Below are 26876 nucleotides of genomic sequence, written 5' to 3'. Positions count from 1 at the left end.
CATAGCAGCTGCTATAAAGTAAGTTTGTGTGTGCGTGTGTGTGTGCATGTGTGGAGGTGGGGGCCAACAAAAACAAACTTTCCACTTCCAGCAAACAATTAAAAATTAACATAGTTTAGTCCAAAATGCTGAAGAGCAGGTTGCATAAGGGTCCAGCAATTTTTCACAAAAGTGATGTAGCAGTCGAAATACTAATATAATTTGGGCTTATGAAGTGAGGAGCAGGAACATATATTAATTTAATTTTGCATTAACCATGTAGTTCTAAATTCAAACAATCAACTTCTCAGGAGATGTAAAGAAGAAAGCTCAGTAAATTTGTGTGTGTGTGTGTGTGTGTGTGTGTGTGTGTGTGTGTGTGTGTGTGTGTGTGTGTGTGTGTGTGTGAAGGAAGTAAGGCGTGAAATGGATCTCCTCTCTGGAAGTGGAGGGGTGCATGTCTAAACACTCAAGTCCCACTGCAGAATCTGTAGTCAAGGCAGATCCCACAGAAGCACCTGCTTCAATGGGAATTAGGGCTGGTTTCAGAGGGTTATGTCACCTGTAGAAGTGAGGGACATGTCCCTGCTGACACAGGCTGTATACTCACTCCTGAGGTAGTAAGCATGCGCAGAAACATTTGGGCTTTGAAGCACAACTTCTATGGCCTCACACAGTTAATGGGTCCAGATTATGCTGCTCTGCCCTCCTCCCTAGGAGCAAACAGTCTGTAGGCCTCTTGCCACCCAGAGGAACAAACAGGCTAATGCAGTCATCAGAGAGAGGGAAGTCTGATGGTCACTAAAATAAGGCAGCAAAAACAGGGGAATAAACTGCATTTTTTGTACTAATAAATTATTATTTTTCTATTTAAATCTGTTAAGCATTTTAGCTTGCCCCACTTAGGCAGACTGAAGAAGTAGGGTAAAATTAATGTTAGCAAATTTCTAAGAAAAGTGGGTATACCCACTTGGATCCACATAGCAAACAACACTAGAGAACAATAATACTTTCGGTTCTGTGATTAGTTACAAGTGTGCAGCCAGTAACACACCTTCATTATTCAAGCATGCACCCCACCTATGTAAAACACATTATTGTGAAAGGACAAGTAGTTAGGTTGAAGAGCTTGACAACAGATTTAACAGTTTTGGATGGGTATGTGGGTGAATTAAATGAGAGATTTAGAAAAAGAGGTTATCCTATGGTCATTACCAAGGTATAACACAAGGGACATTGTTCAAAGTAACCATAATCTTAATCACAACCAGCAAGACTGGTCTATTTCTATGCTCTTGGCTTTTACAGTGAATAGTGATGACATAAAAAACATAATTAAAAACAACTAGAGAATTTTAGAGTCAAACGACTCAAGGTCACTGGTAGAACTGTCCCCTTTGTTTATTAATAAGACAGGAAGGAATTTTAAAGGATTTGTTAGAAAGAGAATATAATCATGAGGAAGGGGGGATGAAGGGAACTTTGAAATGTTATAACTGTAAATTTTGTAGATACACGGGAGCGGGTCCTTTCTGAAGGTAACGCAAGTAATAAGGTTTGGCAGGTTCTGGAGAAATTTACTTGTGAATCTGTTTATGTTGTATACTTGGCTAAGTGTTCATCCTGTTCCTCATTTTATATAGGAAAAACTATTAAGGAACTTAGGAGGATGTATGAACATTTACATGCCATAAAATGGGAAACATGGGCAATGCTTTGGCAAAACATGCTTCAGTATGTAAAAACTACAACTAGTATTTTTATTTATTTATTTTTTTTACAGTTATTAACTTTGTGCCTAATTATTTCAATGGGGAAAGGGAGAGTGAGTTACATTTTAAAGAATTTAAGTGGTAAATACTTTTTAATGCCTACAACACACCTGGGTTGAATAACAATGTTAACTATAAAGTAGTATTAAATAGAAAGTATAATCAAGACAAGTGTAAATGAATGAAAACTTTTATTAGGAATGTTTTCAGTATGTTTTGAATGTGTATGTTACTTTTATTTTCACAAGGATTACTGTTAATTGGACTATTTCTATTGGATAATTATATGGGCGTTTCATTAAATATAGGCTTTCTTTTTAGTAATAGGTGTTCTGATGAAGACCTTTGTTTTATGGTTGAAAGCGCTTAACTGTATGTGGAACTGTATGTGGTTTTGTATATAAAGTACTTTAACTTTCATGTGGTGTATCTCTGTTCTACACAGTGGTTTTGTTGTTTTGTTCAAATTGTTATACCACTGTATTGAGGCAATTGAGTGTTTTTTTTTTTTTAAATTAGTTAAGAAGTGTTTTCCTGTAACTGTGTGGACCTGTCCACCTGTGTTATTTTTAATATTTCCCGAGGCTGAAACTCTGGTGTTTATTGTAAATAGATATTTAGTATTTTTGTGTTCTTTTACTATTCATTATTAAACATATTTAAACTTTTCGTTATGGCTGGTCTTTTAGAGAATATTTTAATCTCAGAGTACGTGTGTGTGTGTATATATATATATATATATATATATATATATATATATATATATATATATATATGGTGACAGCTCTGGCCGCTCCTGAACGCCTTGCTGTTGGTCGAACTACAATTTGTATTAATATTAATTTCACTCAGTATAACTGGGTACCCTTGTAAGAGCCCTGGAGTAGCTGGCTTTGTAGTGTCTGGTGGCAGTGTAACTACCTTACAGTCTGGGCAGAAGGGGGCATAGCTAGTAAACCTGTGCCAGCTTTTCCCAAGGTGTAGGTGTGTGTGTGTGTGTGTGTGTGTGTGTGTGTGTGTGTGTGTGTGTGTGTGTGTGTGTGTGTGTGTGTGTGTGTGTGTGTGTGTGTGTGTGTGTGTGTGTGAGAAAATCAAATCTCAAAAAGAATGTCCGTGCCAGCTGCTTGGAGCAGGGGCATGAAGCACTGGTTTCAGAGATAGAGTGGTGGAGAACTTGGCTTGGACACCCAGCTAAGGTCTCAACTCTATAGCTGTGCCAATGGGGAGTCTAATTCGGGACCTGGAGAGAGACAGAAAGAGAAACCCTGACCCCAGACTGAGAGTGTTCCCTGTGTTCTTTTAAGGGAAATTGTGCTTGATGCAGACAGCTGCATCTGGAAATACTGGGTGTATTCATTTTTGTTCCAAGTGAATGTTCCTCTCCAGAGCCAGTGTTGAGGATTCAGGCTCCTTGATTACAGGCCCAGAGTGGGGATGTCACAATGAAAACATTATGATGTTGACCAAGGGCTCTAGATACAGTTCCTGACCCCCCCCCCTTACTCCATGGTAAAGCTGTAACTGCTGTTTCTAAACTGTCCAATACTGACTGTTTAAATTATGATGAGGTTAAACAATGTTTACTGAAATGTTTTAATTTAACACCTGAAGCTTACACAAAAAAACTTGTGAGCACAGACGTAGGGCAAATGAAAGTGTATGTGATTATATTGGTCATCTAAGCACTTACATTCACAGGTGAGAGAGTGGGTGTCAGGTGACCACTTTTGAAAGGCTGGCAGACCTTTTAGTGAGGGAAAAAGCCCTTATCACTTTGCATGAGAATCTGGTTGGCAGAGTGGGAGCATAACTCTACAGATGAACTAGAGAGAAAAGGGCATCTCTACCTAGCAAGCAGGGCACCACTGCATAAGAAGGGGACATCCAATATTGCACACGGATATAAGAGAATCCATGGTGGTCAGCCTAAACTACTCCTACAGAGCCCACCAGTAAAATGGGAAGCCACTATTTCAGGTACACAGTCAGGACCAGGGTTCAGATGTTTTAAATGCAACATGAGGAATATGTAGCATACAAAGATCCAGTAAAGCAAGTTGGGGAAAAAACTGTGAGGGAGCCAGCAAGTGGGAATAACAGCATGCGAATGGTAAGTTGCCTGGAGACAACAGGGGTACCAAACTATAACCAGAGTTTGTATCCTATCTTAGTGGATGGAAAACAGGTCACTGCCAAAAGACAGACAACCTCTGACATAACCATTGTGAAGCCTGTAGTAGTTAAAGAGGAGCAGTACTTGCTTGGGCAATCCACTCCAGTCAGAGCTTTAGGAGGGACCCCTTTCTAAATCCCTTTGGCCAGGGTTCACCTTGACTGGAACAGTACAAAAGAAATATAACAAAACACTAATATAAAAAAAAAAAAAAAAAACATGGAGCCATAACAGTGTGAACTGCAGACAGAACATTTACTGGTGCTTCCTGGTACCTTGGCTAATGCCTTCAAGGATTTCCTTGAATGCCTTTTCTTGAAGACGTTAGCCGAGGTACCAGGAAGCACCAATAAACATTCTGTTTGCAGGGTGGAAAAGGAAGCAAGCGAGCAGGTGTTTGTGGATATCCCTGCAAATATCTTGATAGGGAATGATTTGATAATGCAGTACCTTGTATGCATGCAATAACACGCAGTCAGGCTTGGAGACAAGCATATGGGTTGGGTGAGCCACAGCTGCTGATAGACAATGATGTTTCCTTGGACACGGTGATTGCAAGGGCAGAGGTGAATGGTAGTACCGAGGCGGACAGTGAGGCATCACTGTCAGATGATACAAAGGCATTTTGTGGAGAGGAAGCTGGGAAGAGTCAGAAAAGAACAACTGAAACAGACTTGGCTCCCAGACACTACACTATGAGGCTTGAGGGAGGTAGCTAAAGAGGCACCTGATTCTCAAGGAAAAGGAGAGTCTGTATACTGGAACAAAGGGTTACTATACAGAGAGTGAAACCCTGCGGGAGGGCTAGAGGGTGTGGTAATACAGCACTTGGTAGTGCCAACAGCCTACCATTTGGCACTTCTAGCCATAGCCATGACATTCGTTTTGCAGGTCATATAGGCATAAACCATACCATGAGATATATTATGCAAAACATTTATTGGCCTGGGATTGCAAGGGATGTAACAGGTTACTGGGAACCTGTGAGCAGTGCCAAAAAGTAAGCAATGCAAAGCTCTTTTTATGCCTTTGCCTGTGACTGAAGAGCCATTTCAGACGGTAGCTATAGATACTGTGGGCCATCTAAGTAACCAAAGTTCCACAGGGAAGAAATATATTATAGTGGTAGTAGATTATGCTACTAGATACCCTGATGCAGTAGCTCAGCCCTCCATTGAGGCAGAGAAGGTAGCGAATGCTTTGTTAAGATATTTTCAGCAGGGTAGGTTTCCCAAGAGAAATACTGACTGACAGAGGTGCCAATTTCATGCTGGCTAGTCTGTGGGAGTGCTGTGGGGTGAAGCAAAGATTATACCCTACTACCCCAGACTAATGGTCTTGTGGAGAGGTTAAATTAGACACTGAAGACCATGCTAAGGGCATTTGCAGACCGGTTTAATAGAGAGTGGAACAAATATTTACTCCACCTGCTGTTGCATACAGATAGGTATCCCAGGAATCCACAGGTTTTCCATCCTTTGAGTTGCTGTATGGGCATAGGGTGAGGGAGCTCTTGGATTTGATTTGTGATGAGTGGAAGGGTGAGTGTGAATACCACAAGCAGTCTGTTGTGATATATGACCTAAACCTCAAGACAAGGCTTAGGGAGCTCACGGGATTGGCCCAGGAGAAACTGGCAGGATCCCAACAGCAAAAAAAGATCTGGTATGACAGAAATGGTCGAGCCCAACATTATGCTGTGGGACAGCAAGTTATGGTGCTCATTCCTGGCAGACACAATAAGCTGCAGACAGACTGTGAAGGACCCTTCAAAGTGGTAAGGAAGGTCAGTGATGTTAACTTCACGGTAAAACTGCTAAGCAGGAGGCAGGGCCAGGGATGGAAACTGTTCCATGTTAAAATGATGAAGTCTTACCATGACAGGGAGGGCCCTTGTTCTGAGTATTTGCAGTGGGTGACAGGATGAGTCTGAGGGGATCTGGTAACTGATCTCTTCAGTTAGGCTTGGACCGACACCTCACTGGAAGGGGTAGCAATATCACAGAGACTATCCCCTACCCAGGCTCGAGAAATCCAAGCAGTGTTACAGGAGTTTGGGGAAATGTTCAATGGAAACCTGGGTGCACCCACCTGGTGCAGCACCATGTGGATAGAGGACCCCAGAGATCTATCAAGCAGGCCCCTTACAGGGTGCCTGAGTGAGTCAGACTATGAGGGAGGAGATGCAGGAAATGTTGGAAATGGGAGTAATCCAAGTGTCCAGCAGTCCATGCCCCCCCCCCCCCACAGTGATGCTGGTACCAACGAAGGATGGCAACACCAGGTTCTGTGTGGACTAAAGAAAATTAAACAGTCACACAGAGTCACATGCTTACCCCATAAGTCGGACAGATGAAGCCTTGGAACAACTGGGTGGGGATAAGTATCTGACCACTACTGATCTAATCAATGGCTACTGGCAGGTGCCCTTGACTCCCACTGCTAGAGAGCGGTCAGCTTTTGTGACTCCTTTCAGACTACACTAGTTCAAGAAGAAGCTCTTTAAGATGAAAAATGCCTCATAGACCTTGCAGAGGCTGTTAGATCGCGCCCTAGCAGGAGCAGGAGATTATTCTCTTGCTTACCTGGACAATATTGCCATCTGCAGCCATTCCTGGCAAAGCACCTTCAGCATGACAGGGAGGTCTTGTGGAGACTGTAAAGGGCAGGGTTGATCATTAAGGCCACTAAGTGTCAGTTGGGTATGGCAGAGGTCTCCTTCCTGGAACAGAGTGGGGAGTGGTAAGATCAGGCTAGAACCTGTCAAAGTGGAAGCTATTCAGGCATGGCCTGCCCCTGTTACCAAAAAACAGGTGAAGGCATTCTTGGGGGACAATGAGGTACTATAGAAAATTTGTTTCCAGTTACAACAGCTGCTCCCCTCACAGACCTGAAGACGAAAAGCACGCCAGATAAGGTTCTGTGGACTTGAGCCTGATAACAAGAATTACAAAAACTTGAAGGGGCTTTGGGAGGACACCTGTTCTAGCCAGTCCAGATCACAGCAAATAATTTGTTGTGCAGGTGGGTGCTTCAAACTATGGAGTGGGGCTGTACTCAGGTTTTCTCAGAGAAAGAAGAGCACCCTGTTGTATATCTCAGCTGTAGATTCCAACCCAAGGAGAAATGTTGTGCAGCTGTATAAAAAGAACGTCTAGCCATAGTATGGGCACTGCAAAAACTTCAGCCCTATCTGTATGGAAAGGAATTCACTGTGGTTACAGAACACAATCCTTTATCATGGCTACTTCAAGGAAGCCAGCAAAATGCCAAGTTATTAAGGTGGAGCCTAAGATTGCAGACATATGACATGACAGTGCAGCAACTTATTGGGGTCAGCAATGCCAATGCAGATGGTCTCTTAAGACAGGGTATGGGTTAATGTGTTCTCTGTCAGGCTCATTTCTTTCAAGCAATATTCTTCCATGGTCACTTGAAAAACTAGCTTAAGTCTTCAAAGGGGGGAGAGATGTGATGATGTGAGGTAGTGCCAGGTGGAGTAGGGCAATGCATGTTTAACATATGCCAGCATAGCTAGCTGGAGTTTTGTTAAGAATTATATGTCATTTGAGTATCAAACTGATTTGTATGGATGTTTGTATTAAAAATGTACTTGTAAGGTTGTTGTGTTAAAAATGTATCAACAGTGGGTCCTACTGGACAGAAAAGAAACATACACGTATGTCAGACTGTATTGTAACGGATGAAATGTATATATCTTAAGAGGACACTGGAAGGAAAGGGGTTAAGTTCAGCCCAGCTAACCTTAAGAAAAACAGCCTGAAATTAAATGACTTGGTTTACGCCATAAAGATTTTATCTCACATGTCTGGATGCAGCCAAAGATGCAATGTCTGTGAAAAACCTGTGCTGGGATCTTGCTTTATTGTCCTTGGAGGTCAACTAATTGCTACCCTGGGGTGCCAGAGAATGGCTTGTTAGTTTCTGCAGGAAGGGTGGAAGTGTTGGAATTGTTTTACAGTTTCCAGATGCTGTAATAAACCTTAGTTAAAGTTCTATGTGTATATTGTGACGTATCAGTGCCAAATCCTGGCTCAGTCTCTACTGACGGGGTAGTGTGGGAACCAGAGAGTCAGGTGACCAGATGTGATGTCATTCTGTAGCCAGCAGTGAAATTGTATTTGAATACTAGTGAGAGATGTAAGGTGTGCACTCTGTTTTTAGACCTGACAAGGCACTCATCCACATTCATCTTGCCTTGCTTTAGTATGCAACTAAGGAACAGTAATTCTTCAGTCAGCTAGAAAAATAGTGATATTAGCCAAATGTTTTTTCATGTATGTCAGAGTCGATCCATCAGTGTTTTATATATATATATATATATATATATATATATATATATATATATATATATATATATATATATATATATATATATACACATACATACATATATATACACACACACACACACACACACACACACACACACACACACACACACACACTTCTTTTGTCTGAAACTCTGGTGTTTATTGTAACTAGATATTTAGTACTTTCATGGGCTTTTTTATTACTTTTTATTAAACATATCTAAACCTTTCATTGTGGCTGGTCTTTTAGAAAATATATAACCTTTAAGAGTACTTGCATTTATTTAGTGGCACTTTGGTGCCATGTTTCTGAATGTCTTGCTGCTTGGTTAAATGCTACCATTTGTATAAGTATTAATTTTAACAAGGGCAATTGGGTACCCTGGTAACAGCCTTAGAGTAGCTGACTTCGGGTGTTCTGGTGGCAGTAAATCTACCTTATAGTCTGTATGGAGGTGGCAGAGCAGGTAAGCTGTGCCAGCCTTTCTTAGGTGTGTGTGTGTGTGTGTGTGTGTGCATATATGTATGCGTGTGTCTGCGCACACGCGCATGCAAATCAAATGTCAAAGACAGTGTGCATGTGAGACAGCTACTTTGAACGGGGACATTGCGAGCAATGATTTCACAGAGAGGGTGTTGGGTGGAGGACTTGGCTTGGAACACATGGCTAAGGACTCATCCCTATAGTGGTCAGAGGAGGAGTCTTGTTTGGGGACTAGAGAGTGCATTCCTTGTGTGCTCTTAAGAGAAATAATACTTGGTGCAAACAGCTGCATCTGAAACTACTGGATGTGCCCATTGTTCTGATGGGGAACGTCCCCCCACTGGTGTCTGTGGCAAGGATTGTGGCTCCTTTATCAGTAGCCCAGAGGAGGGATGTCACACCACAAATGTAAAGAGCAAACTAAGAACAGCCAGCCATTCATGAAGAAGTTGGTAGTGGAGGGATCATACTATTTATTATGCTTCAAGTCAAATGAAGGACATGTTACACTGTTTGGACTGAAAGCACTAGCTTATTTATGTACTGTGGTATTTTAATATCATGAAGTTTAGTCTCGCCAGTGGTGTACAGTGACAAAACTCTGAGTATGGTTCAGGTGACCAGACTTTTAGTAGCAGTCCAGACACTTGAACAAGTAAGCACGGGAGATTGGCTGTCCCTGTCCAGGGAGGGGAGGGGTTGTGACAATTGTAGACTAGTCTCTCAAGTGACCTTGATGTGAATTGGGATGAGTAGAGACTGGAGGGCTGATTGTATGGGCTAACCTGGAGGTGAATCCACCCAGGGCCATAGGTGGAAGTGCTTCCTGTACCATGACCCACTGCACAGCCAGCCTTCAGTGACGCCATCACATTAAGAGAGGGGTTAATGCCACAACATATCTGCCAGAAGAACCACCTGCTCTGTGCAGTGGGTCTAAGGCCTCTTCCTTGTCAAACCAGACAACTGTCATCTGGGGGCCCTTGTGAACCTACCCAGAGAATAGGTTTTCCCAAGACACTTAGGCATATCTGGCAGAGGAAAGTGAGGCTCAGAGTAAGTCATGCTTCTACAGAAGTTAAGATCACCTTATTACTGACAAGGTCCTAATTTGCAAACAAATATTGTGAGGTTCGTATTGCTAACATCTCAGGGAGTGATTTTTCCTGGTTCACACTTTTTAAGGTGCGACTCAAAAAATACATTAGTGATTTTTTTTTTTCACAAAGCTTAGTAGTAATATAAACTGAAGGGTATTTCAAAGGTACAGATATGAGCAGCAAAAGTAAACTTTGATGAATTATAGTCATTAAAGTTGATTATTTTTCAGTGCAGGAAGTCCCATGTTCTGTCACCCAACATCAGCAGCTTAGCCAAAGATGGAATACTGGTTTACAAGAAAAAGGGTAATGGCAGGTGCCAATGTGACTTCATATACTGGGGATATGTTTATCCCTTTCCTATGAAGATTCTTATTATATTACTTACTGGGTTAGCCCTACTAGACTGCACCCGTTTTCAGAGGGGATTTTGAGATAATGAAAATGACAAAATGTTAGAAGTATGATGGGATAAAAACTGAGATGATGTTTCAATTACGCAATATAAAGCACAGTAGAAAAGAAAATAATGTCAATGAAAAAAGTGGCAAGATGTGCGTAATAAGTATGACAGAACAGCTTTGTTGAGGCTCTATACACAAGCAGAAGTCACCTCTTAGAAACTTGTTTGACACGCAGAAGAGGGGCAAGGCTTTGAGAGAGTCTGCATAGTTTTTGTGGTTTAGGCCCTTGATATTTTGAGAGAGAAAGCATTATGGTTGACTAGTGTCTGGAAAGGTACATTCCAAATTGGGTATTATATTCGGTGATTGGTCTAATGAGACCCATGTAAAATGGAATGATTATATTCTTGGACCTGACCTCCATACTTTAGATGCAGCTGCACAATGAAAATGGGCTTCCTTACACTTGTGGACATGTGCTGATCAAAGGACAGTTTGCTGTCCACATAGGTTCCCAGATCCCAGACTATGGGATCAGCTTTCAAGCTGTCTGGGACAGATGCTTGCCAAATGATATCATTACACAATTTTTGGCATTTAGTTTTAGTTCATGGATTTCACAAGTCATATCAAGAATATGTGAACAGTAGTGCAGGTATTTACATTCATATTAAAACAAATTTATTGACTTGATGAAAAAGTATTGAAAATATTGAGTATATAAATGTTATTTAAATAACTCCACATCTGCTATAAAATAAATGTTACTATAAAACATTAGTTTGCATACTTTTCCCTGAATGCTAGGAAGTTATTCTTGTCTTGTATTATGAGGAGGAGATCCAAGGAAATAGCTAGAAGAATGCAAGACTACATACCACTTAGATGTGGTGTACTGCAGTTGTCTCCAGTTTGAATTACGTTGTACTGTGTAATTACACTAAACGTTTACATCATTATTCACCTCTGCACCAGACTACTGTTGATTCTTCACATCACATGATATCAATCACAATAGTGTTCAAATGGACAAGAGGAAGGATCATAACAGCAGCGGTAAGACTATATTATATTATCATTCAGCTCTTTCTGTGATACTTTACAGCTACTGTAGGTCAACTTGCCACCAATGAACCTATTGTTAAACTAGGTGGGGTTCTGATTTGGAAAAGTCTCTATCAACTGCTATAAATCGTCTTGAAAGTAAAATTTACACTACAGAACCTTCTCAAAAGCTAGAAAAAGTGATACTTGAAGCATTACAAATCAAAGGTCCTCCCTTCACAGCAGGTAAGACAGCTATATCTAACTCCACTGATAATGTTACAAATGGATACCAGACTGGCATACATCCTTACACTTTCTGTGGCACATCATACAGACAGCAAAATTTCCAAACTCGTTCACTGTGCAACTTCAACAAATTTAATAAGGATTTCAACACTGAATAGCCAGTCAATACAAAACATCAGAAATAATTGGGGGTATAAGTCACAGTTATTTATACAATGAACTTCTTAGCATAACATTCAGTTTCAACCCACATATGGTGTAGTGTACATAGTGTGTACCTGTGGCAGCTAAAAAAAGAAGTTATGTCTTACCACAGCGTTCTGTGTTGTCAATTTTCATCTATTCTTGACTCTTGGGACAGTGTCCCCAGCTACTTTAGATCCTGGGTGGCCCTATGGAGGATATTCCTGAGAACCACAGAACAAAAGGAGGCTCTTCACCTGGAGACCAAATACAATTTGTAATGAGTAATAAAGGTATGTGGAGTAGTCCACATTGCTGATATGGAAATTTCACACATGGAAGCCTTAGAATGGAATACAGCTGAAGTAGTCATAGATCTGGTGGAATGTGCCTTCACCAGCACACGTAACTTGAGATTCTTTCCATTATAAATGTAAGTAATGCAATCTCTTAACAATTTTGACAAGGTAACATTAGAGACAGTTGTGCCAGAAAAGGATACAAACAACTGTTGTGATTTCCTAAATTTTTTAGTTCTGCTGAAGTAGAAATGTAATTGTTTGCCAACATCCAACAAGCGTTGGCAATATTCTCCTTTGTTGGAAAAACTGGGAAAGAAAAAGTACAGTTTTGTACCTACCATAAATGTAGATGTTCGAAGATCCACATTGCTGCAGTCCTAACACTTGGGTAGTCCGCTGTCCCAGTCGCCCGAATACCAAGGCTGGCGTCGGTCAAGGCGCATTAGTCTGTCAGGACGTCAGGGTACAAATGCGCATGACCACATTTCCTCAGTCTTTTCTTGCCCCAGATGTCAGAAGACCCTAAAAGATAAGGCCAAACCAAAAAACAACAACACACCAAACACCCCTGTACCAACTATATGTACAATATATATATACAAAGTCAGAAAGGTACAATCCCACCCACACAACCACCCCTAAACACAGAGGGAAGGAGGGATTGGACTGCAGCAATGTGGATCTTGAACATCTACATTTATGGTAGGTACAAAACTGTACTATGTTCTTCATACCACATTGCTGCAGTCCTAACACTTGGGTAGAATCCCAAAGCAGAGGTAAGGGAGGCTGGCAAATCATAAAGAAGCTGGAGCTGTCAACATGCCCTGCAAAATAGCTGTGGCAAAACCAGCCCTAGATTTAGAGTAGAGAGGAAGGTGGTAATGCTTAGAGAAAGTATGCACTGAACTCCAAGTAGCTGCCTCTAAAATATCCTTAGTTGCCACCCCCCTTAGAAATGCTGTTGAAGTGGCAGTAGCCCTAGTGGAATGAGGCCTAATCCCAGCTGGAATCTCCTTGCCATGATGGGAATAACAAAATGCAATGCAAAACCCAATCCACTTAGAAATAGTTTGTTTTGACACAGGCTTGCCCTGAGAACTCAAAGCAAAGGAAACAAACAACTGCTGAGACTGCCTAAAATCCTTAGTCCTGCTTAAATAATAACGCAACTGCCTGTGTACATCTAAAGTGTGCAAAATATTTTCCCCCTTATTTTGGGGCTCTGCATAAAAGTAGGCAAATGAATAGTTTGGTTTAAAGCCACACTAGAAACCACCTTAGGCATAAAGGAAGGATTAGTGCGTAATGATACCCTATCCTTATGGAAAATCAAAAAGGCTCAACCGCCATAAGGGCCTGCAATTCAGAAACCCTTCTTGCAGAAGTAATGGCCAACAAAAAAGCAGTCTTCCATGACAAGTATTTCAACTCAGCAGTAGCCACAGGCTCAAAAGGTTGTAGAGTAAGTTTCTCCAACACAAAATTGAGGTCCCAAGCAGGAGTAGGAGCTCTACGTGGGGTCTTATATTCTTTGCCCCTCTAAGAAATTGCTTGAACAAAGGATGAGAAAACAATGGTGGGTCACAATCATAGTGAGCTGAAATTGCTGCAGCATGAATCTTAATGGAAGAGAAAGACAAACCTTTGTCCAATAACTCAGTAAGATATTGAAGAGCCACACTCAAATTTGGCTCAGAAACATCCAAATCCTTTGCTGCACACCAAAATAAAAATCTCTTCCATTTTCACACTTTCCTTGTACTGGGTCTTCTGGCTTCCATAATCACATTCAAAACTTGTTGAGGAAGCTGAGACCTGCTATGGTTCAAAACAGAATATGCCAGGCTGTTAGATGAAGAGAGTGAAGCTTGACATTGAGTAGATGCCCGTCCTTCTGAGACAACAGGTGTGGAATCAAAGGTAAGGGCCATGGAGGCTTCCTTACCAGACTCCTCAGCAATGGGTACCAGTGCTGTCGAGGCCAATCTGGAGCTATTAAAATCATCCTTGGCTTGTCTTGTCTGACCTTTAGGAGTACCTTTGGGAGGAGAGGCAGAGGTGGAAAGGCATACACATGAAGATTTTTCCAACTGAAAGAAAGAGCATCCACTTTCCAGGCTGTGTGATGAAACCTTTGTGCAAAACTTTGGCAGCTGGTGGTTTAGTGGAGAAGCGAACAGATCTATGTCTGGAGTTCCCCATGACACTGTCAATGTTTGAAATACATGAAGATCCAGTTTCCACTGTGGGGATCCATGATTTGCCTGCTTAACACATCTGCTAAGGAGTTCTGTGCTCCTGGCAGAAACCTTGCTTGAAGATTCAGTTGTGTTTAACGCAGATGATCTCCCACAAAATCATTGCTTGCCTGCATAGAGGATAAGAATGTGTTCCCCTTGTTTGTTGATGTACCACATGACAGTTGTGTTGTCTGTTAGAATCAACACCTGCCCTGGAAGAAGTAAATCCTTGAAAGCCAGTAATGCAAACTGGACTGCTAACATCTCCTTCATGTTGATATGTAGATGCTGCAGTCTGGCAGGCCACTTGTCTTGTATCCACTTTCCATTCAGATGAGCTCCCCAAGCTGTGTCTGAGGCATCTGTCGTTAGAATCTGACTCGCCTCTGGCCGGGTCACAGAGAGTCCCTTGTTTAGGTGACATTCCTGAGCCCACCACAAAAATTCCTTTTGAATGCAAGGTATTATTTGAATGACAGTGTCCAAATCCTGGCAGTGCTGTGTCCATACATTTTGAGATACCATTGTAGCTTCCTCATATGCAGTTTGGCATTGGGAAGTACCAGAATACAAGATGCCATGAACCCTAAGGCTTGAAGGACTGTCCTTGCAGTCAGCCCGGACTGATGAGATAGTTGATGGAAGTAGAGAGAAAGATTCTTTTGTTTGTCCGGGGTTAAAAAGGCCATCTGGGTTGCTGTCTTCAGTCTCACACCCAGAAAGCACATGTCTTGAGAGGGTACTAGACTGGACTTTATTTCGTTCACAGAATACCCTAGGCATCTTAGCACTGCTATCACATATTCCAAATGCTGAAGAAGCACGTCCCTTCCCTGAGCCAGAATCAGGCAATCGTCCAAATAAGGATAGATTTGTATTCCTTTTAGCCTGAAGAAAGCTATCACTGGAGCCAGAACCTTTGTGAATACTCTGGGCAGTAGATAAGCCAAAGGGCAATGCGGAGAACTGATACTTAGCATCCCCAGCCCGATATCGCAGATACTTCCTGCAAATTAGTCTGATAGGAACATGAAGGTAAGCTTCCTTGAGATCCAAAGTTACCATCCAGTGATCTTTGCCCAGCAGAGGTAAAAGCTGTTGTAACGTCAACATTTTGAACTTGGGAATGTCCAGATAAGTGTTGAGGATAGACAGATCCAAAATTGGTCTCCACGTGTTCCCCTTTTTGGTACTAGGAACAGGCGAGAATAAAATCCTAGGCCCCTTTCTGGCACAGGAACCGGCTGAATGGCCCCTATTTGGAGCAACAGAGAAATTTGCTTGTGAGCCTCTTTCCTTTGTTGAGGAGGAATGTCTGGCATGCCTTTGAAAGGAGGCAAGGTATGGAAATAAAACCTGTAACCGTGGTGAATGATATCCAATACCCATCTGTCTTGGGTAATTAAACTCCAGTTTTCTTTGAAAAGTGCCAACCTTCCTCCCAAAGGTGCTGCCAGACGAGATTCTGGCAGCTGAAAAGGCAGGTCATTGGGTCTGTTTACGAAAGGACTGACCCCTGCCCTCACCAGAAGACTGAGCAGGTGAACTCCCTGTTCTAGGCCTAAAAGAACCTTGAGCTCTGCCTCTACCATGTCTAGACCTACCCCTAGACTGGGAATCATAAGCAGGATATGTCCACCCCTTGGTAGGCCAATTTCTACTAAACTCGGAGGCTGAACCTGCAAAATCTTTAACAGTCTGCATAGACTTAGCCTTGTCTTCCATTTTCTTTAGAACTGCTTCCACAGGCGAACCAGACAACACATCAGATTGTAAAGGAGCATCTAAAATCCTTGTTTTCACATGCTCAGCTAAATTCTGATCCCTCAACCAGGCGTGCCTGTGAAGAACCGAACCAGTGGCAGCCACCCTCGAAGAGGCCTGCACAGCATCAAAACCACATTGCAAAGAATGCTTACCCACCTGTTCAGAAACATGAACTAAATCCTGCAACTCTTTACACTCAATACCTTCCGCCAAAGCATCTACCTTAGACTTTAATTGTGAAAAGAGATAATTTTGGTATTTCAACATGTGAAACTGGCAATTTAAAGCTCTCATGGCCAAAGTGGAAGAAGTATACACTTTCTTTCCCCATCTATCCAAAGCCCTTGCCTCTTTATCTGGAGGAACAGGATTTTAACAACAGAAGCCTTAACACCTTTAGGCCCCTGTGAAACAGTTTCTGGGTCTGCCCTAGGACTCTTAAAAGATACTTATGAGCTTCAGGCACCCTATAATATCTATCCGGTTTAACTGGAGCAGGAGGCAAAGAGTCAGGGTTCAGAGAAGCCTCTGCAAAACATCCTCCACCACATCTAGAACAGGAGGTATAGCTAAAGGCCTATGCTGGGAAAACAAAATTCCCTAAGCCTTTTCCTGGAATCAGAGAAATCCTGACCTTCCCATTTAAAATGCTCCCGCATGGAATGAAGAGTCTCTGAAAATGAAAAATCCTCAGGAGGAGAAGCAGAAGGAGTAGAATCATCTACATCAGAATCAGAGTAAGGGGAATACTCCTGCAAGTCTTCAGCCGAAGACTCAGAAGCATCCGAACACTGTTCAAAACTCCCAAGCTCAGGTTCCACCCTAGGCCTCTTATCAGAAGGGGGCATAGAACCTCTAATCATTGTAATGAAATCTTCTGCCATCTTAAGCATATGCTTCTTAGGTACAGACCCTGAAGAACTAGGGGTAACACCTGAAACAAAACCTGGCCTGCCCCTGGGAGAAGCCTTGGAAACAGCAGGGGAGGGCCTAACCACCTTAGGAAGGGAGGGAAGAACAGCTACCTGAGAAGCCCCTTCCGCCTGGCCTACCTCCTGAGAGGTCACATCTTGCAGTAATAAAGTCTCTCCCTGGGATTCCAAAGAAATTTCTGGCTGAACCCTGGCTCCACCGAGCCCTCTAAAGAACCGACGTCCGACGGACGGTTCTTCCAGCCTAGGCTTTGCTGTCATGTCCTTGCGCTTTTTTAAGCGGACGCCGGAGCATCCGACGGCATTTTATAATTACACGCTTCCCAAAACTAACCTGGCACAATCTAATCTTCTCTTTATAGTGCGTTTATTAAATCTAGCACAAGAGCGACAGCCAACAACGTCGTGCTCAGGCCCTAAGCAAGGTATACACAAGGTATGGTAATCCCTATGAGGTATCTGTTTCCCACAAGAAATACAGTTATTCACTTTTTCTGACATCCGGTAAAATACTGAGGCAAGAAAAACCAAAATATTCTAACGGGTACTTAGCCAACTTGGATTCGGTCTGAAACTCCGACTTCGGAAAATCTCAGAACGCCAACCTGCACTTGCAAAACTGCTTCTGCATCGGACCATGCGGCAAAAAAGACTGAGGAAATGACGTCGGTCATGCGCATTTGTACCCTGACGTCCTGACGTCAGACTAATGCGCCTTGACCGACGTCAGCCTTATACTTTGGTATTCGGGCCGACTGGGACAGCGGACTACCCAAGTGTTAGGACTGCAGCAATGTGGTATGAAGAACATCAGGCAAGTCTATGGCTTGATTAATATTGGACTCTGAGACCACATTTGGAAGAAAGGATGGAGTGGTTCTGAGTGTAACTCTATCCTTATGGAAAATTATGAGAAGTGTTTTCCAAGAAAGGAACTTTAAGTTGCACGTAGCCGCTGGTTCAAAGGGGGTAAATACCAGGGATTGCTGAAGAGTCAGGTCCCATGGTTGAAGAGGATCTTTAAACAGAGGCTTAAATCAAATAGTCGCTTGAGGAAGACTTTACATAGTCTATGTGAAATTAAAGGGAAGTCTCCAAAGCCATTATGGAGATTAGAGATGACAGCTAGAATGACTAAATGTGGAGGTGGAAGCTACTTTAGCAAAAAGGATGGCAAGAAATTCGAAAACTTTTTCCACAAGAGCCGGAAAAGGGTTGAGACCATTATCACAGACCCAAATTGAAAATCTCTTCCACTTACAGAGGTAGAGTTTCCTGGTGGCTGGTTTATGAGATGCTAGAAACATTTTTTGCACTGCGGATGATATATCATTATGTCTTGTGACTACTAGAATTGGTGGAACCAAGCAGTTAGCTTGAGACTTTGAAGACTGGCATACACCAGTCCCCGAAGGTGAGACAGAAGGTCTGGAAATGGGTCCAGAATCCATGGATGGTGAACTAGATGGGTCTATATTATAACATTGAATGTTATAATATCGAACCCTAAACACCAAAATCTGAAAACATCTGTCAGAATAGCGATTTTTTTCCCAGGGGGAAAAAAAAAAATCACTATTTCGAGAAACATACACACAACACAAATGCACACAAAAAACAGCAATCCACACACATACACTTAAAATCCTACACCCAAACCTAAACTAAACTTTACATACACTACTAGCTATCCACTTACCTTAACCCAACCCTAACCCTAGGGTCCGTCACCATCGCACACTCACATCACCCGCGCCCTAACCCTAACTCACCTAACCCTAACCTACACACAATCGCACACTTACCTGACCCACGCCCTAACCCTAACTCACCTAACCTACCCCCTAACCTACACACAATTGCACACTTACCTGAACCTGACCCATAACGTTCCAACATATCGAAAGCTGAAAACAGCGAAGCCACAGCAACGGCCCGCCGAATTTTCCCTGGGAAAGAATTCTGTGTCCTGCACCTTCGCTGTTTTCAGCATTCGACATTACGGGTTCGATATTACAACATTCAATCTTTATAAAATTCGATGCTGTAATATAGACCCAACTAGATGAGGCCATAGGAAGGGAAACCAAATTAGTCAAGGCCAGTAGGGTACAATGAGGTTCACTTGGCTTCTGAACCTGGCTGCTTTCTTGTGAAAGACTGGGATCAGAAGGGAAAGGAGGGAAGGCATAGAGGAGACCAGGGGGCCAATCGAGAAAAGCATCACTCGGGGACTTCCCCTATGGGGGGATTAGAGCAAAGTAGCTTCAGCACTTGTTGTTTTGGGGTGATGCAAAAAGGTTGCAGCAAGGCTGGCCCCAGCAACGAAAGATCTTCTTCGCTATATCAGGATTGAGAGACCACTCATGAGGCAGGAGAATGTATCTGCTTAGTTTGTCCACTATCACGTTTGAATTCCCCGAGATGTGCTTTGGTATCAGAAAGCAGATGGAGGCAATGGCTCATTGCCACATTCTGAGGACTTCTCGACACAGGGGTGGGATTCGGTTCCCCCTTGTTTGTTGATGTACCAGACTACGGACATGTTGTCTGATTGGACTGCAATCATTCCTTGAGGGAGGACAGACTGAAATGCTTGCAACGCTAATAGCACTGCCCTTAACTCCAGGACACTGATATGCAATTTGGTCTCTATCGGGGACCAAGTGCCTTGGACTGTCTTTTCCACATAATGCCGCTCCACCCATCTGGGAGGCATCTGTGGTCACTATGGCCTTGGGTTGAGAAGGGACAAAGGGGTGGCTCATAAGAATTTCTTCAGAGTCAATTTACCATGATAGGTCCTTTTTGCAGTGACTGATGATAAAAATGGGGCAGTTCATTGGATGGGTTAGAACAGACCACTGATTTGCAAGAAGCCATTGCAATAACCTCATGTGGAATTTCACTAGTGGGACCAGAGTGATAGCTGGTGCCATGGACCCCAACGCCTGAAGCACCAGTAAGGCTGGTACTTTGTTTCTGAATAGGATAGAATGTACTTGGAATCTTACCTTCCGTAATCTGTGAAGGGGGAGGGAGGCTACACATGAGAGGGTGTTTAAACAAGCTCCTATGAATTCCACATCCTGACAGTGACTCAGTTGAGACTTTGTACGATTGACCGTGATGCCAAGATGCAGAAACAATTCTAGGGTGAATTCAGTAGTCTGAAGCAGATGTCTGGTGGAAGCAGTGATGAGCCAGTCGTCTAGATAGGGAAACACCCAGAATCCATGCAGTCTCAAGTGAGCTGTTACTGCTGCCATACACTTGGTGAACACCCTGGAGGCTGTAGTGAGACCAAAGGGCAGCACTCTAAAGTGAAAGTGACTGGCTCCTAGCTTTAAGCGGAGAAACCTTCGGGAGCGTTTGTCCATATTTATGTGGCAATACGTATCTTGAAGGTCTATCGAGCACATACAATTGTTTTCCTCTCGAAAGGGAAGTACTGACTGAACTGTGACCATCAGGAATTTGGACTGTTGAACAAATTTGTTTAGGATGCTGAGATGCAGAACTGGTCTCCAGTCCTCTGTCTTTTCCCACACTAAAAAGAACCTTGAGTAAAATCTGGATCCTATCTGGTCTGGTGGGACTACTTGGATGACTTTTTTAAATAGCTACTGCATTTCTAAGGCTGCTTGGTCCCTTTGATTGGATGGAACATTGGCGAGTCTTGATTAATTTCTTGCATAAAGAATAAAAGAAATAAGGTAACCTCTGGTAATACTTCTTAGCACACAGGCATCTGTGGTTACTTGTCAGCAGGCTGTTGAGTGCAAAGAAAATCTTCCCCCAACTGCCTCCAGAGCTAAGTAATTGGGCCCCCTTTCAGGAGCACTGACAGGGTTGGCCACAGAAGGAATCTCTGGAACCCTGATTCTGCAGGCCACTTCAGCCTCTAGGACGGCATCTTCCATTAGAGCTCCCCCCTCTGCCCCAAGGGGACTCTGCACCACGTGTGTCCTGGAAAGGTCTCTGGGACTTTTTGAACCACATCTTCCCACTCCTATGATTCCTAGAATAGGATCGTTGGGGAGCAGAAAAACATATGCCCACTGCAGACAGGATGTTTCCATCTTTCTCACCCTTGGCTTGAGTTTCTTTCACTTTGGGGCTGAACAAGGATAATCCGTCAAAAGGAGCACTGACAAAGGAAGGCTAGAACGGTTCTGCAAACTCACACAGGAGCATCCAAGAGTGTCGTCAAACTGCAACACCTGAACTGGCAGACCTGGTTGCCCCTTCAGCTGCATGTGCAATGAGCCTCATGGAAAAATTAGCAATAGACTTCAGGACAGCTACTGTACCTGGGAAGCCACTTTTTTCTGGACACACTCAGATACAGCTCCTGCTAGGGTAACTGACAGCTCCTTGATCAGTTCCCTCCGGAGCCTACTGAAATGTGGCATGAGATTCAAGGACCTAAGGGTGAAGGTTGATGATGCTTTCCAAATCTGTCCATCGCCCTTGACTCCCGGTTAGGGGGAGGAACAGAGGAACTTCAACAGCTAGTTCCTTTTTAGTGGCAGCTGCCACCACCATGGCATCTTCTGCTAATCCTTTCACCCAGTGCTGATGGTTCTCAAGAGTGGAGAGTATTTTATCTGGTCTCTGGGAAATTGGTTCTATCGAATCAGGGGCCTTCCAAGCCCATTGAGTGATCAGATTAATGAAACTGTCAGCAGGAGGAGTCACCCAGGAAGTAGATGGGGAAGCTCCGAAGGTTTGCGAATACACAGACTCCTCAAAGGTAGAGTCTTTGGGCTTCCAGATACCCCTCTGTTTTAAGGATCTGTAGAATGTCTCCAAAGGAGATGGCTTCCAGGAGTGACCAGGAGAACCCTCCCCATCACTAAAATTCAGTTTCTTGGTGAAGGAATCTTCAGGGGAGTCCAGATGTTTCCTCTTACACAGCTTTTTCTGACAAGACTCTTCAGTGGGAATATCTAAAGAGGACTCAGAAGAGGGGTGATCCTTAGTCAGAATCTCTTGCATCCTTGGAGCTTGCTGTCTGGGTACGGAGGTTGGTGGAAGCTCTGGGTAAGCAGGGGTCATGGGGTGAGAGTCCGGTAAAACAGCAGTCACCTGGGAACTTGCAATAGCCAAAGTCTTCTCAAAGACCTGAAAGGCAGGTCTCCCTGAGGAGAGATGGGATCCCTGAACCAAGACAACCACCTCCAAAGCCAGAGCTGAGGAAAAACCCCCCAGCTGTCATAGTTCGAACAGGTAAGGACAACTCCTGATAAAAAACAGGAGTTGACTCAAACCTCCCGGACCTGATGGCTGAGGCATGATCCGAGGGACCAGTGAATTCCGAAGACACCAAGGGAGTCAGAGTCATGCCCGGAACTGAAGACAAGGATGTTGTCGGTGCCAGGGCTATAGGAACCTGTGTGGTCGGAGTCGACAACTCTAATGTCTAGTCTAGTCTCTAGTATCTGTCTGCCTGGGATGACATGGCCGACAGACCACAATGCTTTTCCAGAGATGGCCTGCATCTGTCTCACCTGGGATTCCTGATACTGGCTAAGGGACTTGCCGCCCCTATAGTGCTTTTTTAGGCAAGGTTCAAATGACAAATTCACCACTGTAACAAAAACAGGCAAGCAAAAATGGAGGGTAATGCTTCTCAATGAGAGAAGTCTAAATCTCAAAATGCACTCACTCGAGGCACTCCTAAAAATGGAGAACATCAATATCTGTGCAGTGACTGAGACCTGGTTCAAGGCTATAGAGAGCACTCCTGCATTACCAGGCTATAACTCATACCACACTTTTCGGCCATCTAACCTGGTCCAGAACACCAAAGGGGGAGGTGTGTACATATTCATTAAGATATCCACACCTCCAGGCTAGTTGCGCAGCATAAGGCATCTGAGGTTATCCAAGTGCAACTAACTCTGGGCAAAACTATAATCCAAATTGTAGCTTGGTATAAATCCCCCACCATGCCCCAGGATTCCCACTCCTCTTTTCTTGATATACTGGAAAATATTAGGGTTCAACCAAACACCCTAATAATGGGCAATTTCAACTACCCCACCATTAACTGGGAAAACTACTCATGTACCAACTCCTTCACTCAATGCTTTCTGAAATTAATAAATTCCAATGCCCTGGATCAACTTATCCACACCCCCACCAGGGGCAACAATATCGTAGACCTAGTCATTACTAATATGAGTGACCGGTGTTCCACACCCGAAATCAACTCCTCATTGTGCAGATCAGACCATAAGCTAATCACCCTTGATATCCACATCCCACCCTCACCCACCATTAGGGAAAAGATGGTAAAAAATTTCTCCAGAGCCAACTTTATGCTTCTTAAGACAGCAGTGGGGAACTTCATGAAACCCATGCAGATGGACAATACAGTTACGACTGCTGAATCCTACACAAATGCACAGAACCAAGACACTATCTTCCAAAAAAAGGAAGCCAATCTGGTGGTCCCCTGTCATGAAATCTACAACAGAAGGAAGAAACTGTTGCAAAAGAGAGTAAACTCCCATGAGTGGAGGAGCTCCCTGGTCAGCCTCAGTAAGAAGCTGAGATCCCTTATAAGATCTTCCAAAGCTAGCTACAGAAACAAAATCACCACGGATTCTAAGGGCAACCACAAAACATTCTATAGCTATGTCAAGTAAATGACAACACCCAGATCTGCTCTGACTTACAGCAGAATGGCACAATTACAGAACCAACTGATATTGCCAACATCCTGGCAGATAGGTTCAGTGCTAACTTTACCCCCCTCTCACCCCCTAAAAGGCCCATATCTATACAGGAAGAATGCAGAGTCCCTGTAATCAAATCTATGCAGGTAAAAGCTGCACTCTCTAAAACCAAAAACACAGCATCCATGGGATCGGACAACATCCCAGGCTGCGTTTGACAAGAACTTCAGAACGAACTGGCTCCCCACCTAGGCACCACGTTCAATCATAGTCTCACGTTAGGCTTTGTGCCCACTGAATGGCGCACAGCAGCAGTTATCCCACTCCACAAAGGGGAGCCACCACTGATCCTGGGAACTATTGCCCTATCAGCCTGACGAGCCTGGTGTGCAAGGCCATGGAACATATCATCATGGAACTCATAAACAAAGACATTGGTAAGCTACAAACTCTGGACCCCACCCAGTTCGGATTTGTGAAAGGCAGATCATGCCTTCTGAACCTGATCGACTACTTTGACACAGTCACCAAAGCCGTAGACGAGGGTAAGGTGGTTCACACAGCCTATCTTGACCTCCCCAAGGCTTTCGACACCACCCCCCATTCTGGAATTATAGCTAAGCTCACTAAACTAGGAATAAATCCCTATGTCATAAGATGGGTTGCCAACTGGCTCACTGACAGAACCCACACTGTAAAAGTTGCAGAGTCCAAATCTGACTTCAAACCAGTGACAAATGGAGTACCACAGTGTTCAGTTCTGGGACCTCTCCTGTTTGGTATCTACTTCTCTGAAGTACAGGCTAACACAGAAGGCCTCTAGCTAATGAAGTTCGCAGATGACTGCAAACTAGGAGCCATAGTAGAGTCCCCAAATGATGTGGACATTCTACAGAAGGGCCTCACTGAAACAGATGCCTGGTGTCAGAGGCATGGCCTCAAGCTCAAAGACAAAATGTGCACTGTCATCCCCCCTGGTAAAACCTCTGTACCCATGAACTACCACATAAATGGCAGTCTACTTAATGCCGAATGTGTGATGAGACCTTGGGACCCAGGTGGACAGTAGTCTCTTCTTTGATAATCACATCATCACAGTAGTCAGGAAATCCTTCTATGTGGCACACCATCACAAAAGGGTTCTCATCCAGGAAAAAAAAAAGAGGTCATTGTTCCCCTCTACTCGGCACTCAGACCCATTATAGAGTACACCGCCCCCTGTACCTCACAAGACATCTGCAGCAGCTGGAAAGGCCACAGAAGTACTTCACAAAGAGGATTACTGGCCTCAAACAGATGCCCTACACTGACAGTCTCAAAAAACTCCAGCTTTACTCTGTAGCATATCACCTACTCTGAGGAGATCTCTGCCTAACATATAAAGCTTTGTTAAACACAGAGCAGTTAGACATACTACACCTAAAGAAATCCCAATTCCTCCAAGCTACATGCTCTAGGGACCTAAACCTTGTCACCACAATAAACAGGACATGCTGGAGGGATAGATTCCTGTCCCAGAGACTTCCTATACTCTGGAAAGTACAGTTTTGTACCTACCATAAATGTAGATGTCCGAACAGGATAGCATCTGCAGTCCTAACAAATGGGTTGTCCTGTCGTCAGGCAGCCCTTCGGTCGGCCGGATTCCAAAGTCTGGGTCTGGCCTCGGCTGGTGTTGCACTTCACCCGACGTCATCTCTGCTGGTCTTCGGGTATAAAGGCATCAGCCGACGCCATTTTCCTCAGTGTTTCTTGCCCCAGATGCCAGTAGCCCTCTTGGATAGCTAAATTTTTGGGTAAATGCCAATGTTTCCCAAAAAGTAGAAGGCAAACACAAAAATTATGCATGTATGTACATATATACAAACAAATACACCATAAGAGATTCCCCCCCCCAGCTAGCTATTAGGTGGGCAATACCCTAGGAGTACCACAGAGGGGAAGGAGGGTGGGTAATCCTGACTGCAGATGCTATCCTGTTCGGACATCTACATTTATGGTAGGTACAAAACTGTACTATGTCCTTCAAGGATGCATCTGCAGTCCTAACAAATGGGTAGAATACCATAGCCAAACTAGGGGAGGAGGAATAAGAATTATGGTGTACTTAGGATCCCTTGCAACACAGCAGTGGCAAACCCTGCTCGGGATCTAGAGTATAGAGGTAAGTTATAATGCTTGGCAAATGTATGCACGGAGGTCCAAGTAGCAGCCTCAATAATGTCCTTGGTAGCCACTCCTCGTAAGAAGGCTGTGGTAGTGGCTGTAGCCCTTGTAGAATGAGGCCTTATGTTCTGTGGAATTTGCTTTCCATGATAGGAGTAACAGAATCTTATGCAATTTCCTATCCACTTGGAGATTGTCTGTTTGGAAATTGCTTTTCCTTCCCTTCCTGTTGCATAGGCTACTAGGAGCTGGTCAGTTTTTCTATTGCCCTTGGTTCTGTCCAGGTAGTAGCAACTGTCTATGTACATCCAAGGTATGCAGCAGTCTTTCCCCTTTGTTCTGTGGATTGGGAAAGAAGGTAGGTAGGTGAATTGCTTGGTTTAGAGACAGTCTGGATACCACCTTAGGCATAAATGTAGGATTAGTTCTCATGGACACTCTATCTTGATGGAAGATTAGGAAGGGTTGTACTGCCATTAAAGCCTGTAGTTCCGAAACCCTTCTTGCTGAAGTAATTGCCAGTAGGAAAGCAGTTTTCCAGGATAGGTGTTGAAGATCTGCTGTTGCTGCTGGTTCGAATGGAGGGAGTGTCAATTTTTCTAGCACAAAATTCAAGTCCCATGCTGGTAATGGTGGTTTCCTAGGAGGTTTTACATTCTTAATTCCTCTGAGGAACTGCCTGAGTAGAGGATGTGAGAAGACAGGGGGATCGAGGCTGTATTCTGCAGAAATAGCTGATGCATGTATCTTGATGGAGGAATAGGACAGGCCAGTATGTAGGAGCTCTGCCAAATATTCCAGGATGTTGGCAATATCTACCTTTGACACATCTTTCCTCTTTCCATACTCCAAATGACAAACCTTTTCCATTTTCCTGCATAGTTCCTTCTAGTAGAAGGTCTGCGGGCCTCAAGGATAATGTCTTTAACCCTTTGGGATAAATCTGGGTTAGATGCTCTTATGTAATGTTCCAGGCAGTGAGTTGCAGTGTTTTCAGGTTTGGATGCAAGATGTTGTAGTTGCTCTGAGTCAACATCAAAGGAATCAGGGGTAGAGTC

The 26876-nt window shown here is 43.5% G+C and overlaps 1 protein-coding gene across 2 annotated transcripts in view; it reads right to left on the bottom strand.

Moving 5' to 3' along the window:
* The window catches only part of ATG13 (autophagy related 13), a 1186869-nt gene that overhangs the window by 1088516 nt on the left and 71477 nt on the right, over positions 1 to 26876 (bottom strand). The gene's annotated exons all lie outside the window — the stretch shown is intronic.

Source organism: Protopterus annectens, chromosome 9.part0 (genome assembly GCF_019279795.1).
Source record: "Protopterus annectens isolate FY-2018-M chromosome 9.part0, PAN1.0, whole genome shotgun sequence".
NCBI classification, from domain to species: Eukaryota; Metazoa; Chordata; order Ceratodontiformes; family Protopteridae; genus Protopterus; species Protopterus annectens.
The sequence above is the reverse complement of the archived record's forward strand: the minus strand, read 5'-3'. Positions and strand labels throughout refer to the sequence as shown.